Below are 12,365 nucleotides of genomic sequence, written 5' to 3'. Positions count from 1 at the left end.
TCTCCTCCATGTTAGTATGTCTATTGATATCATCATCATTCAAATATTCTTTTCTTCGGGGGGATAATTTTTATTACTATTATTATTTATTACAGTTTATTCACATTGTATCCCACCTGCAACTGCCTCCCTCCCTCATCACTTCACTGTCCAATCCTACCTCCCTCTTCTCCCCCTACGCCCCTCCCCTAGTCCATGATGTGAACTAGTAAGGCTACCTTGTGAGGAGGAGGAGATCAAAGAGCCAGCAACAGGGTTCATGCCAGAGACAGCCCCTGTTCCCCTTACTAGGACAACCCCAAGGAGACTGAGAAGCCCATGGGTTACATCTGAGCAGGGGTCTAGGTCCTCTCCATGCATGGTTCTTGGTTGATTCATTAGTCTCTGAAGGCCCCACTGGGCCCAGATGTTTGCTCTGTTGGTCTCCTTGTGGAGCTACTGTCTCCTCCAGGTCTTTCTGTCTCCCTCATTCTCTGTAAGATTCCCTTCATTCTGCCCAAAGTTTGACTATGAGTCTCACCATCCACTTCAATACCCTGCTGGATAGAGTCTTTGAGAGCTCCTGGAAAAGGAGACGGAAGATGTCACTGACATGAACTCAGTGGCTGGCTCTTTGATCACCTCCCCTTAACAATGGAAGAGGTAAGGGGCGCAGGCAGAGAAGATAAAGGGTGGATATGAGTGGGATGGGACAAGTGAAGGGGCTATAGCCAGGTACAAAGTGAATTAAATATAATAAATAAATAAACAAACAAAAAATAGAAAAAGATGGGGTGGAGAGCTAAACAGAGATTTCTCAACAGAGGAATATAGAATGGCAGAGAAATTCTTAAAGAAATGTTCAATGTCCTTAGTCATTCAAATCTTCTTTATACAGCTATTTTTATTTGTTTTTTTACATTTATTTATTTATTTATCCATTTATTTATTTATTTATTTAAATTTAGTCAATTTGTATTCCTGCTGTAGCTCTCTCCCTTCTCTTCTCTTACTTCCATGTACCTGACCTCTTCTCTCCGCATGCCCTTTTTCTAGTCCCCTGATAGAGAAGGACCTCCCCCCTCTTCTATCTGACCCTAGCCTATCAAGTCTCATTATGCTGGCAGCATCATCTTCCTCTATGGCCTGGCAAGGCTGCACCTCCAAGGGGGTGATCAAAGAGCTAGCCACTGATGTCATGTCAGAGACAACTCTTGCCCCCCTTTCGAGACTTGGAAACTGGGCAGTCTATGGTCTTCCTCTGAGCAGGGGTTCTAGGTCCTCCCTATGCATGGTTGTTGGTTGGAGTATCGGTCTCTGCATGCCCTGCTGGGCCCAGGTGTTTTAGCTCTGTTGGTCTACTTGTGGAGTTCCTGTCCCTTCCAGGTCTTTCTATCTCCCTCTTCTTCCATAAGTTTTTCTGCACTGTGTCCAAAATTTGGCTGAGTCTCAGTATCTCCTTCGAAACGATGGTTAGAGTCTTTCAGAGGTCCTCTGTGGAAGGCTACTGTCCTGTTTCTTGGCTTCTCCTAATTCTGATGTCTTTCCTGTTTGCCCTTTTGAGTGAGGTTTCAACCTCTTCCCTAGGATCCTCCTTGTTGTTTAGCTTCTTTAGGACTATAGTATGTTAAGAGCTGCAGTCACAAAGCAGACTTCCTAGAATTCTGACTCTTACAATCCTTCCACCTACTGTCTATGATGCTTTCTGAAGTGTTAATGAAGGAATTGTGCCTTTGATGTATGCATTGAGATTGGCTCTTTATAAATCATTAGTATTTGCTTTGTGTCCAGTTTTGGCTTTCTATAATAGACTCCATTTTATGTAGAAACCCTTCTTTGATAGAACATGATAGCTACAGCTATCTGTGGGCATAAAGAAAAAATTTAGAATGTAGTTAAAGAATTACACTAACTTAATCAAGTAGTAGTAATTGGTTCTTTTTTAATTTTATTTTTTTAAATTTATTCCCCTTACATTCTAATTAGAGCAACTTCCTGCATCTCTTTCTGGTCATCTTCTCCCTCCCTATTCCCTTCATCTCCCACTTTTAGTTCTCAGGAAGGGGGATCACTCTTTCCCTGCCAACTGACTTCAGCTTACCAAGTCTCATCATGTGTGGCTGCATCCTCTTCCTCTGTGGCCTGGCAAGGCTGCCCTACCAATGGGATGTGTTCCAGGGGCAAATAACAAAGTCCATGTCAGAGGCAGCCCTTGCTCTCCTTACCATAGAACCCACATAGAGATTGAGCTGCTTACGGGCTACATCTGAGCAGGGGCCTAGGTCTTCTGCATGTACGGTCCTTGCTTGGTACATAAGTATCTGTAGACACCCCCCAGGCTCAGATTTCTTTGCTCTGTTGGTCTTCTTGTTCCTGTTCCCTCTGTGTTCTTCTCTTCTCTCACTCTTCGATAAGACTCCCTGAGCCCTGCCCAAAGTTTGGCTGTGAGTCTAAGCATTTACTTCCATCTCTTGCTGGGTAGAGTCTTTCAGAGGCCATTTATGTTTGACCCCTGTCCTCTCTTCAACTGAATCCAGTGTCTATTCTCTTTGCCCTTCTGAATGAGAATTAAGCATCCTCTTCAGGGTGCTCCTTGTTACTTAGCTTCTTTAGGTCTGTGGATTGTAATATGATTATCCTGTATTATATTGCTATTGTCCACTTATAAGAAAGTATATACCATGCTTGTCTTCCTGGGTCTGGGTTACCTCATTCAGGGTTGTCTTTTCCAAATACATCCATTTCTCTGAAAATTTCATGATATCCTGGTTTTTAATAGCTGAATAGCATTCCGTTGTATAGATGTATCACAGTTTCTTTATCCATTCTTCAGTTGAAGGACATCTGGGATGTTCCCAGTTCCTGGCTATTATAAATAAAGCCTCTATGAATATAGTTGAGCAAATATCTTTGTTATATGGTGGCATATCTTTTGGGTATATTCCAGAAGTGTTATAGCTGGGTCTTGAGGTAGAACAATTCCCAATTTTCTGAGAAAGTGCTATATTGATTTCCAAAGTGATTGTACAAGTTTGCACGCCCACCAGCAATGGAGGACTGTTCCCCTTTCTCCATATCGTCTCCAGTATGTACTTGAATTTTGGGTCTTAGCCATTCTCATGGGTGTAATATGGAATCTAAGAGGTTTTTTTTATTTCTTTGTTTGTTTTGACAGGTGCTAGCAGTTTATTTTCTGCTTGGTGCAAGGACAGTTATGGGGTCAGTGCTACGAGCCAAGAGGGGCCTTCTACAGCTCCTGCTGGTGTCTGCTGCTTACTGCAGCCTTCCTAGTTTATAGGGTAGGATGGGTTAGGTGGGACTCTGGCCTAGCACCACTTAAGCTACTAGGGCTGGCTGGTGATTCTGCCAGATCAGGACGGAGCGCTGGTGTTAGACTGGCCAAGATGGAGGACTGGCTGCTTCTTCATGATTTCAGGAACGAGGTCACGAGTGATCGGGCTTCTGGGGGCCTGGGAGGACTCTGCTGAGTGCTCAGGAGAATCCAACACTGTGGCCATGAATGGGAGGGTGGACTTCCAGAAAAAGAAGCTGGTCCACCAGTGGCCGGGATCGGCCTTTGGGAGACCCGGGGAACGGGGCACAACATCTCCCGGGTACTCGGCACTTCTGCAGGAGCTGTTGCTTGATGAGGAGCTCAGGCGTCACCGATAGTAGTCATGGGTTGCCATGAGCAAGCCGCTGAAAGGGATGGCAACCATGCTTCAAGGTAGGGGCCCTGCGGCGATCTGAGCAGAATGTAGGCTTGAGCACCACACACTGGAATGGGTCTCAAGTCCCCCAGGCCATGCAACACCAAAAGGCTCCAACCACCTCTGGCTGGCTCAGCAGTGACCTGACCCCTCCTCGTGGGTCTCGGTATATGGTCAAGGGTGACAGCCCCTGGGGTGCTAGGCCTAGCGGCCCATTTTCAGGGATCCACAAAACATAGCTACTCTATGATCCACGCAAGCCATGCGCAAGCGCGTCCTAAGAGTTGTTTTAATTTGCATTTCCCTGATGACTAATGCCATTAAGTATTTCTTTGTTTCTCAGCCATTAGATATTTGTCAGTTTAGTTCTGTACTCCATTTTTTTGTTAAATTTTTATATTATTTTTTTTAACTTTTATTAACTACACTTTATTCTTTTTTTTTTTTCATCTTAAAGTTTTATTTTTATTTTTGTTCATGTCTCTTCTTGTGTATGCCACCTGGGTGCAGTACCCGAAAAGGCCAGTAGAGGGGAGGCAGATCTCCCAGAGCTGGAGTCAGTTGTGAGTCATGGGAAGAGGATGGGGGAGGGGGTGTTCTTAAAAGCTGGTCTATCTCTCTGGCCCCTAACTGACACAATTTAGTCACCGCAAGGAGGAAAATGGGTACAACCACAATTACACAATACACCTTTTCACACTTCAGAATTCAACCCACATTGTATTTATCGGTCAAGCACTATTCCCCCTTTAGGGGTATCCAGCCCTGAGTTTTCCCTAGCCTACATAGTTTTCTTTTTTTAGGTGAGGACTCTTTTTTTTTAATTTTTTATTAATTACACTTTATTCATTTTGTATCCCCCCATAAGCCCCTCCCTCCTCCCCTCCCGATCCCACCCTCCCTCCCCTTTCTGCATGCATGCCACTCCCCAAGTCCACTGATAGGGAAGGTTCTCCTCTCCTTTCTGATCTTAGTTTATCAGTTCTCATCAAAATTGGCTGCACTTTATTCATTTTGTATCCCCCCATAAGCCCCTCCTTCCTCCCCTCCCGATCCCACCCTCCCTCCCCTTTCTGCATGCATGCCCCTCCCCAAGTCCACTGATAGGGGAGGTCCTCCTCTCCTTCTTTCTGATCTTAGTCTATCAGTTCTCATCAGAAGTGGCTGCATTGTCAGGGTTCTAGGTTATCTCCACGGATAGTCCTTGGTTGGAGTATGAGTATCTGGGAAGTTCCCTGTGTTCAAATTTTCTTGTTCTGTTGCTCTCCTTGTGGAGTTCCTGTATACTCACTCATATAAACGTACAACATAGAATAAACCCACTAAAATCTGTACATCTAAACAAACTAAGCAAAAGAGAGGACCCTAACTAAAATGTTCAATCCCCATCTTGAAAGGCAAAGAGGATGGACATCAGAAGAAAAAGAAAACAGGAAACAACCTCGGAACCTGCCACAGAGGGCCTCTGAAAGCCTCTGCTGTGCAGACTGTCAAAGCAGATGCTGAGCCTGATGGCCAACTGAAGGGCAGAGTGAATGGAATTTTATGTAAGAAGTGGGAAATAATAAGAGCTGGAGAGGACAGGAACTCCATTTTTTTTTAATTGGAATATTTAGTTTGTTGGTGTTTAATTCCTTGCATTCTTTATATATTTTGGATATTAGCCCTCTGTCGAGTGTAAGGTTGGTTAAGACCTTTTCCCAGTCTGTAGGCTGTTGTTTTGTTCAATTGACAGTGTCCTTTGCCTTACAAAAAGCTTTTCAGTGGTGTTTTGTTCAGGAACTTGTTTCCTGTGCCAATGAATTCAAGGCTCTTCCCCACAATTTTTTTTTTTTTTTAATTTATTTTGTTTTTTTTTTTTTTTTTTTTTTTTTTTTTTTTACCTGTAGATATCCAGTTAGACCAGCTCAGCTCCATTTGTTGAAGATGCTATCTGTTTTTCCATTGTATGTTTTTGGCTCCTTTGTCAAAAATCAAGTGCCTCTAAGTTTAGGCATTGTTTTCTGAGCCTTTGAATTGATTCCATTGATCTACCAATTTGTTTGACTTCTATGGCCCTGGAAAGTTGGCTAGGTTTCCAGTACCAGGCATGATTTCCTTCTGTTGAGGGGATTTAAGTTCACTTAGAAGAGCTGCTGGTTACCACTACCATATGAATGCCATCACTTCACCATTATAGATATCTTTACCAGGCTGGTCATTATTGTGGTTCACAAGTGTTGCATCTGGTGAGGAATATTAATTTTTCGCTTCCTTAGAAACTTACATAGTAATATATGATATTATGGAAACTAGACACAGGAAAGAGAATTTCAAGTTAGACCCAATTCAAATAATCAGAGTCTGGTGCTCTAAGAGAGCTATGTCTTCAATAATAGGGCTTTATCTTCAACTTCTGAGAGACATCCAGAAGCAACAGCAATAACCTGTTTTGTTTCTGGAATCATTTGAACTACCTTGAGCCACCACTTGAAAGGAAGTTTCTTGTGATTGGCACTGAGGTTTTTGTATTTTGTAGAGTGACATCAGCCAAAGTGGCATAAATTCATTTGATACACACACACACACACACACACACACACACACACACACACACACGCATGCACGCACGCCATATGACTTTAGGTAAATATAAAATAATATATGTTGAAGAAACAACCTTGGCATTACATGTTCCTTCTCTTTCTTGATTATTTTCAAGTCTTTTGACCAAATTAGCTTCTATAGATATATTGGTGGAATTAAAATATTTAGATATAGACATTCTGTAGAAATAGAAATATAATTTTTACATCAGCACAAGAGAAGTTATCACAAGTTAAAGATGGATTGTACTGAGATTTAAATAATGGATGTTATTGAGACTGATGGATGACCTTCTTACAACTATGAAACATTTCTTATTTATTGTATAGTTCTTATTTCCTGGAAATAAAAAAGTTAATATTCAAACACCAAGAAAAGAAATAAGGCCCAATATTATTCCACAGCCATGGAATTTGATGGGTAGAAGTTTGAAGTTAGCTAAAGCTGTGAGTTTTCTTACTGTGAGTAAAATTTGCCATAGAAATTTGGCTTTAGGACAGCTAATATCTTAAGCGTAATACAAGCCTACGGAACACAGTTGTTCACAAATTATACATACTAGCCTTATAATGCAAAAATATGCCTGAAATTATTCAAGAGTCCCACACAATAGTTCTAGGATGAAATAAAAACCCGGAAGTAAATAATGACACTAAATAATTTTTTGATAGTGGATCCTAAAATATTAAGAGATTGATATTCTGCTATGAACATTGGGAAACTGATTTTAATGTGATTGTGCCTCTGACGACCAATACCAAAGTACAATTCATGAGAACAACGGTGAATATCTGCCAAATCCATGGGCTCTTCAAGACAGGGACTAGTCTGATGGGTTGATGGTTATTGCTTACTATATATTTCATCAGTCTAGATGATATGTCTATTAAAAAGTTCTTGCCAGATATTGGTGATGCATGCCTTTAATCCCTTTAATCTCCGAGCTGGGGAAGTCTAGGCAGGTAGATGTCTGAGTTTGAGACCAACCTTGTTTGCAGAGTGATTTCCAGAACAGGCAAGGACACACAAACCCTGTCTTTAAAAGCCAAAAAAAATGCTTTATGAAGATACTTTTAAATTAATAAGGTAAAAAACAATAAAGACAAGGGCTTATTTGGCACTGAAATCGTATCATTAAATTATAACCACTGTCCGAGCCTTGAAGAAATGACATTGTTAATGGTTAAAGATACAAAATTCATGCTTTGATGCATATTAGAAATGTTTTAAGGAACAAGAAATATTAACCCTGGAGATAATCTCTATAAGGAGACTAACGAAGCCAAAAATCTACACCCAGAGGGACCTGCAGAGACTGATGGGTCAACCAAAAACCAAGCATAGAGAAGATCTAATCCTCCTGCTCAAATGTAGCCCATAGGCAGCTCAGTCTCCATGTGGGTTCCCCAGTAAGAGGAGAAGAGACAGTCTGACCTGAACTCTTTGATCACTTCCCCCTGGAGGGGATACATAGACAGCCCACTGAGGAAGAGGATCCACAGAGTCCTGATGAGACCTGATAGACTAGGTTCTATCAGTATATTTCCCCTATCAGTGTACTAGGGAAGAGGGAGGGGGGAAGGAGGAGGTATGATGGGACAAGGAGATGAGGGAGGGGGCTACAAGTAGAATACAAAGTAAATATATTATAAAAAATAATAATGAGGAGGAGAAGGATGATGATGATTAAAAATAAATATTAACAAAAAAAAGAAAGAAAAGTTAACTTTATAGGTTGCTTGAATCGTTTTATGGTGGGATGATATTCTATCCTACCTGAACACAAGCAGTACTAAAACAAATGCAATAGATTTCCATACATTGTTAGATGCTTCTCAGCCTATGAAATGTAATGATCCTCTTTAATCATGATAGAGAAATGATTTACCAAGAATGCCAATGTTGTGGTTTGAATGATAATGTCCCCCATGGGCTAATATAGTTAAAAGTTCGGTGTCTAGTTGATAAAACTTTTTTAGAAGGAATTTGAAGGTGTGGTCATGGAATGCCTGCCTATCTGCTACTGTGCTCCCCGAAATGATGGTCCTGGATTAACCCTGCGAAACTACAAGCAAGCCCTCAAGCAAATGCTTTCTTTAACAAGTTGTTTTAGTCCTGGTGTCTCTTCACAGCAACAAAAAAGCAATGAAGAGAACAATCATGTAACTATATGATATTAATAGATCATTTACATGCTTAAGATATGCCTATAATTTGTGAATTGAATTTGACTTTGTAACCATTAACATATGGTTGGGAATCCTATGCAATAAATGGTTGGTGAGGCAATCATATCAAGAAAACATCAAACAAAGCATTCATTGTGGCTCAACCAAGTCCTAAGCCAAGTGGGAACAGGCAACTTCAAATTAAGAGTTTCTTTCTAATTCTTCATAGTACAGCTATCTGACATAAGTGCAGTGTTTAAACAGAGTGAAATACCAAAACCACTGATAAGTATTTTCAAGGGTAAAGATGAGAGAAATAACATTGGAGCCCAATTGATAGACTTGGGATCACCTTTTCTTTGAGTTTTCAGTCAATTAGTTTTACGAGCAATACCTCAAAGCAAATAAGAGTCATTGATTCCATTCGGTAACATACAATAAATGTGCACCCTTATAAAATCTTTCTCTAGTTCAATAATGTGCCTGAATGCACATGAATCTAATCTGCTCATCCTCTTCATTGGATGGTTTAGAGCACTGTGCTTGTAATGTTCAATCTAATGAGCTAAACAGAAACTAAAATGAAGTGTTCTTCCTGGTCAGAGTGTTGTTGATAGATGCAGAGATATGATGATGAGTACGAAGATTAAATGAGGCTTGTCTTCATATGTGAATGGAAATTGTGAATACTCGCTGGAATTATTCAGTGTAAGTTCCCAGAAACAAAAGTAGAACCTTGTAGCAGATTTTTTTGACAGATTTCTCCTGTTAACTAACTGAGCAAGACCAAATAGAGATGGATGACATGATGATGAGAAAGCAGCTTAGAATAAAGTGATGATTTTCCAGTCAATTTTACTTCTATTAAACTGTTCTTTCAAATAGAAATGTATCATCACTAAAATGAGAAAACCCAGGCTTAACTATCTTGTTGGCCAGTCAGAAAAGTGCAAGTTTGTTATCAACTAGAAATACACAAACTTAGAAATCAGAGTATTTACAAGTGATGATATGCTTTCCAAACTGCAAACATCACCACACATTTCAAAATCCTGGTAGCATTTCAAGCAGAGTCAGGGTAGGACAGCGACTAGACAAAAGGAAGGAATTCCAATACTTTTAGAAGCAGTGATTTAAACAAAAGCACAGATATCACGGAGTAAAAACTACTTCTGGAAAATGAAGATCAATTCAGTGTGCTAAAACAAACAAACAAAGAAATCTCATGGGTAGGAAAATGGCAAAGCAGAGTTTCTAAATTTTTTTTCAGAAAGTTGATAACTATTTAATTATTTAACAATTAAGATTATGCTTGGAGATTTTATACAGTGTTTTTGAGTGACCTGATAGACTAGGATCAGAAGGAAGGAGAGGAAGACTTCCCCTATTAGTGGATTTGGAGAGGAACATGGTGGAGAAGGGAGAAGGAGGATGGGATTGGGAAGGAAAGAGGGAGAGAGCTACAGAGGGGATACAAAATGAATAAACTGTAATTAATAAAAAGCCAGAGTTTCTAATTTTTGATTTGAGAATTTAAGAGAGAATAGTATGTTTGCATAATTTCTACCTACCCTTTGCTTTCCAATTCTTTCTGTGCCGTGTCTCTTTCAAGTCATTTAAATACTTGATTTTAACTTATTCTTGCATTTGATTTACACAAATAAAATCAATGATTAAAATATAACATTACTCGTGTAACATGAGGCATTTAAAAAGAATGCATAAAAATGCATCCTGTAAAGATTTGGGGTCATTAACTGAACTTCTTAACAACCAGTCCCCGTTGCTTTATAACATATCATTTAAAAAAATTTCATGAAATGAACATACATTGTGCTTTCATGTCATATCACACCTGTGTTAAGTAATTTGGCACCCATAAATCTGTTTAAAATTGGTGTTTAAGGAAAGTTGATGACATTAAAGAGCTGACTTGGCTGTACCTTTGTACAGAAGAGAGCAGGCCACTCACTCAGCACTTTTTTGATCACTGAGCCAAAACTGCTGTCTTTTTATCTCCTTGTCCCAGTTTTAGAACCCCTGAATAATTCTAAGAAAGCAGAGGTGGCATGAAGAGATAATCGGAGCACCCTGTGGGAATAAGAGTAGGATGAGGCAGAAATTACATATTTTTCTCATGCTTTTTCTGCTATAATCTTGTTTCTGACAGCTTAGACTAAAGAAAATAAAAATGCTTTACAATTTTCTTTCCTTCCCTTACAAACACTGACATCACCACAGACTCTTGTATATTTGATTATTTCGTGTTATTTACAATTTTACTTAGAGAAGGTAAATAATGAAGGGACTGAAGAGATGGCTCAGGTGATAAATTACCTTCTGTGTGAACATGTGAACCTGAATTCAGACCTGGCCACATATGTACAGCTGCTGGTGGTGCTGTGTGTCTGTAGGACTACAGCTGGGGAGATGGAGACAAATGGATTCCTGGAATTCTCTGGACAGTAGGGTAATTCGTGAGTTCTGGAGGCTTATGATATACCCTATCTCAAAAACTAACATGCACAATGGTAAAGAAAATCACTCTGTATCAAAACTTAATCTGACATGTATGCATAGATATGTGTGTATATTCACACACACACACACAAACACACACACACACACATACACACACACGAACTCAGGCTATCCACATGCACAAAAATACATAAATCACAAAAGAAATACTGAATCTCAGCATATTTATGCTTACCAAGATTTAAATGAAATCAAACCTCATGTGCCTTATTAATCATCTGCAGTTGGGGAATTTGGTGATGTGCAAATATCCATGAAATCTGTCTGTGTCAGCAAAGAAATCTGCAAACAAATGAACAAGGCATCTTGTGATTTGTATGACAGAGACAAATGCATTGTTTTGCTAAAGAGGTTTATATAAAAAGTAACATCATGATCCCCACATCAGTGGTGGTCAGTAGTTTTTTGAAATGTGAGTTAAAAATCTGATTCTTTCTACTGGGCTACACCCCCAGTAAATGCCAAATGCAAAATCAGAGAATATTAGGCTCATGCACCAAGAATCTGACTGACATTAATCCTTCCATTTAGAAGGTGGGAGGTAGTTGAGATTTTCTGTCCTAATGCATTAAGGTTGTCATAACCTGCCTTTCAATAATGCCATTATTGAAATGTCCGTGGCATGAGATAACTCCTTTAGCATCTTTGAAAGCCTTGATGCAATGCAGCTTATGTCCAAAGACTTTCTGGCAGTGATAAAGCCATCCACATGGTGTGTAGGTCAGAAACAGATTCCATTGTTACCAATGCTACAGATGTAACTGAAATGGGCAATTTGCTATCTTACAGAGTGGAGCACAGTGGAGTACGGCCATCCGGGTTTGTCAAAAAGACCTAAAATAAACCTAATCCAGAGGTACTATGCTGTGTTTCACAACAACTCTGTTGTTAATGAGAAAGTATTTTACCACAGTCATTACAGAAAATATAATGGCAGCTTACAAAATTTCTTGAAAAATCTCTTTTGATAATGACTTTTTGGAACTTTGAAACCACTGAACATGCTCCACAATGAAATATTCATTCTTTTCATAAAGGTAGAAACCTCACTATTCTAAGTAAGAATAAAGGCTTACATTTCTGCAGCCCACACAGTAACTCAATTAATACCATTTACTGTGATTTGAAGCATGCTCTCTGTCAGCTCATATGCCAATGAGAAAGATGATACATACAAAGGCAGTTAATTTGAAGCATTCTCCAATAAGATTTACTTATAATACGTCAAATGTGTAGACCCCAAGAAGGACAGTGACCCAGACAAATAGTACTGAGGCTTTCACTACCCTTGCACTTATCTGAACACATTCCCTATGTCATAACCCACTGCATTTCCAAAAGCTTCTCAGGTTGAGCATCTGCTTCAGAAGTCTCTTCAGTT

General features: G+C 39.7%; 1 pseudogene; it reads right to left on the bottom strand.

Moving 5' to 3' along the window:
• Positions 1 to 3,350: 3,350 nt before the first annotated feature.
• LOC129672834 (pancreatic progenitor cell differentiation and proliferation factor-like) lies at positions 3,351 to 3,698 on the bottom strand (annotated as a pseudogene).
• Between the last annotated feature and the right edge of the window lie 8,667 nt (positions 3,699 to 12,365).

The sequence above is a fragment of the Psammomys obesus genome, unplaced genomic scaffold (assembly GCF_907164565.1).
Source record: "Psammomys obesus unplaced genomic scaffold, mPsaObe1.curated_primary_1811, whole genome shotgun sequence".
NCBI classification, from domain to species: Eukaryota; Metazoa; Chordata; class Mammalia; order Rodentia; family Muridae; genus Psammomys; species Psammomys obesus.
This window is presented reverse-complemented; position numbering and strand designations above follow the sequence as displayed.